Source organism: Otolemur garnettii, unplaced genomic scaffold (genome assembly GCF_000181295.1).
Source record: "Otolemur garnettii isolate 467f Iridium unplaced genomic scaffold, OtoGar3 scaffold00185, whole genome shotgun sequence".
Classification (NCBI taxonomy): domain Eukaryota; kingdom Metazoa; phylum Chordata; class Mammalia; order Primates; family Galagidae; genus Otolemur; species Otolemur garnettii.
The window spans coordinates 152,450-156,580 of NW_003852580.1; positions in this window are offsets into that span (position 1 = coordinate 152,450).

The following is a 4,131-nucleotide window of genomic DNA, read 5'->3' on the forward strand; positions in this document are numbered from 1 at the left end:
AAATTACTACAGCCATAGGCTCTCAGATCCGGAAGAAACCTGAGTGTCTCATTGTTTCAACCCTTCCATTTCCTAGAAAAGGAAATAGAGGGGTGAGTGACAGCCCTCTGCTCTGGGCTGCACCTCCATCCCCTGAGCGGAGCAGAATGTTGGAGGAGAAGGATTTGAAGGCTTCGGTCCCTCCGAGCCTCAGTTTCCCCATCTGTCAAGTGGGGCATAATCATGCCTGCCCTGCCCCACAGGGATTTTGGGAACCAGATGAGCCTGCTTAAGGGCAAGTATTTGGTAAAAGAGAAAGCAAAGTGCAAGGTTAAGTTGCTACTGCTAATCTCCCCCCAGGCTGCCTAGCAAATCAGTTCTTCCCTTTAGCTGTCTGCATTGAGTTCTAGAATGCTGGAAACCAAAGTCCCTCTTCGTCTCCGAGCCTCAGAACCTGCTCTGTTGTATAACCTCTCCTTCGTAGGTCACTACTGGGTGTATCCCAGCCAATCATGTGATTCCCGAGAGAGAAACACAGCTGGAGGGAACGAAAATGATAATTCAGGGTGCGTCCAACAGTCCGGAAAATCTTTACTAAGTGCCCATTAGGTGGCAATGAAGTTGACCTGGAATCACAAAATCTTGAAATTGGAAGAGATTTGGGCATGATGGATTAAGTAGTACTCTGTCCCCAAAGACACGGAAATGACTTTTGCAGAGGTGAGGGGTCTTGCTGTGCTGCCCAGGCTGGTCTCAAACTCCTAGCCTCAAGTGCCCCCATCAAGTCTGACCTCTCCAAGTGCTGGGATTACAAGTGTGAGCCACCACACCAGGTCTCTGCAGTAGTCACCTAGCAGGTGAGCTAGCAAGACCTTGATGTGTTCAAGGAGAGGTAGCTTCCACCTCACCAGGCATTTCATCCCATTTTAAGAAATATTATTAAAGCACAGCTCATTATCAACTGGATTGAGGCAACATGGGAGCAAATCGTGCCTGTTGACAAACAGTTGCCACCAAAACCCACAATGAAGATTCCTTATAAAAGAAGACAAGGCCATTGGTCTTGTCTCTAAGTGCCAGGGTAAAGATGGAGTTCCAGGATCTGGCCAGGAGTGGCTCTCACCTATAATCCTAGCACTTTGGAAGGCTAAGGTGGGTGGATTGCCTGAGCTGAAGAGTTTGAGACTAGCCTGAGCAAGAGCAAGACCTTGTCTCTACTAAAAATAGAAAAACTAGCTGAGTATTGTGGCAGGCACCTATAGTCCCAGCTCCTTGGGAGGCTGAGGCAGGAGGATTGGTTGAGCCCAGGAGTGTGAGGTTGCCGTGAGCTGTGATGACACCATGGCACTCTACCCAGGGTGACAGAGTGAGACTGTCTCCCACCCACCCACCAACAAAATAGTCTCTTATGATGCTCAAAATTTGAGATTCTTTTTTTTTTCTTATTTCAGATTAATAGGAGGGCACATATGATTAGGTTACATCATTGGCTTTTCTTTTTTTTTTTTTTGCAGTTTTTGGCTGGGGCTGGGTTTGAACCCACCACCTCCTGCATTCGGGGCTGGCGCCCTTCTCCTTTGAGCCACAGGTGCCACCCTGAGATTCTATTTAGAGGTAAATTATTGTGGTTGCAGTCATTTTAAGCCATCCATTTGTTAGAGATGTATTTGTTGCATGTCTGCAAAGGTAACCTGGAGTGAGTATGGACAAGCCAGCACTCAGGTGCTAGTGCGCTAAGCAGGCAGATTCCTGGGCCCCACCCAAGATGTACTGAGTCACAAGCTGGGGGCTACTCTCGGGGGTCTACATATTTCATAAGAACACTGGTGCTGCTTATATATCTTAAAACTTAAAAACACTCATCTAATACCACATGGCAGAATTTATATGTTTGGTAAACCAGTATTTTCTGACAATTGCCACCAATATTATGGATTTTTTTTTTTTTTTTGCAGTTTTTGGCCAGGGCTGGGTTTGAAGGTATATGAGGCCAGCGCCCTACTCCTTTGAGCCACAGGTGCTGCCCCAATATTATGGATGTTTTTGACTGGTGCTTAGAATTTTTTACCCTGAAGAGTCCCCCCTCCCAAGACTGTTTTAAACTACATTAGTGATAAATAGGAAAAACGCAAGCACGTTACTGAATGCTTAATGAAATTCTTCTTCTTTACATGAAATTTTTGTATACGTTGACACTCCTTGGAGGAAGGTTATGAACCGGATACCTGGCACACCGCAGGCATTTAATACATATCCAATAAACAAGTCAAGAATGCATTCGAGAGCAATGCATTTTTAGGACATAAACCCCCCCACATGTATCTCAGGTTTTCATTTGTTATCTTTGTAAAGAAACAGATGGGGGCAATATTAACAAGGAGTAAATTATCACCTAAACCCACCTCGAACCGGCAGAGCACGTTGCTGAAACTACAGCTAAGCAAATGGGGTCAAAGTCCCTGTCTTAGGGCAGATAAATTTTACCCAATCTCTAAACACAGGAATTCTATTCATGGGACCCAAGTCAGTCTTATGGGGCCCCCATTTACCTCCTGGAAGAAAACTCACCTTCATTGGAAGATAGCCTCTTACATGAGAAAATGTACCTCTTTTACATGAACTCACGCACACACATACCCCCGCTGCGTGTTTAATTGCCTGATAAATTGCAGTCATTTGTTCTGCATTGAGTAAACTCATAAATGAATCTTTCCGTAATCTGCCAGGATAAAATGTCAACTTTCAAATGGGCATTCGTTTTCCCGGGTGAGTCACACAGCGATCTGTGCAGGCAGCCCCAAGGTCTTAGTTTCCTACCCAGAGAAGCTATGCTGGGAGTCTTTGTTTGAGCCAACACCCATGCCAGCCCCCCTCCTTGTATTCATTTTCTTTTTTTTTTTTTTTTTGAGACAGAGCCTCAAGCTGTCACCCTGGGCAGAGTGCTGCATCACAGCTCACAGCAACCTCTAACTCCTGGGCTCAAGCGATTCTCCTGCCTCTGCCTCCCTAGTAGCTGGGATTACAGGCACCCGTCACAACGCCTGACTACTTTTTGGTTGCAGCCGTCATTGTTTGGCGGCCAGGGCTGGATTCAAACCTGCCAGCTCAGGTGTATGTGGCTGGCACCTTAGCTGCTTGAGCCACAGGTGTTGTATTCATTTTTGCCACATAAACCTAAAGCATACAGCAGGATGATTTTTTTCCTGAATGTACACATGTGTTTACAAACCACTCAAATCAAGACGTAGAACCTTCTAGCTCCGGGAAAGCTCTCTGTGGATTGTCCTAGTCAATCCCCCACCCACACCCTACCTGTGACCCTATTCTGACCTCTGTTACAGTATCAGTTTTGCCTGCTCTCAAACTTTTCTTTTTCTTTCTTTCTTTCTTTTTTTTGTGGTTTTTGGCTGGGGCTGGGTTTGAACCTGCCACCTCCGGCATATGGGGCCAGCGCCCTACTCCTTGAGCCACAGGCGCCGCCCAGCTCTTGAACTTTTCATAATGACACCAGACTCCCAGGTCTCCTTTGCGCTGGCTTCTCTCACGCAGCAGCATTCGTCCTTGTGATTTGATGGCCTGGCTCTGTTCTTTTTGATGTTCCATTTTATTATAGGGATGTACCACAGCCGGCTTACCTGCTGACTGACATTTTGGGGTTACCATGAATAGAGCTGTTATTGAGTTTCTCGGATGTGTCTCCTGGTGGCTTGTGTGTGCTTGCTTCTCTGGGGGATGCGTTTAGCAGCACAGGCGACAGCCTTTTCCCAAGTGGTGGAACCAATCTATGCTCCTGGCTGCAGAGAATGGAAGTTTTCACATTCTTCCGATGTCGTCAGTCTTTTTAATTGTGGCTATTCTGGTGAGTGTGTGATGACAGCTCACTGTATTTTTAATTTGCATTCCCCTCACCAGGGGCTGGGGCGCCTTTCACGCGCTTTGTGGCTACTTAGTGAAGTGGTTGTTTAATTTTTTTCTTAAAGTATCATAAGGTTTATTGCTAAATACAAGTAGATAAACTCAGGGCTTGGTTTGATAAGGCAAGCAGTCTTTATTTCAGTGTTGTCATTGCAGAGGGACAAATTCAAATTTACCACTCGCTTTATACCCACAAAAACAAGTCTGGCTCGGCGCCTGTAGCTCAACCGGCTAAGG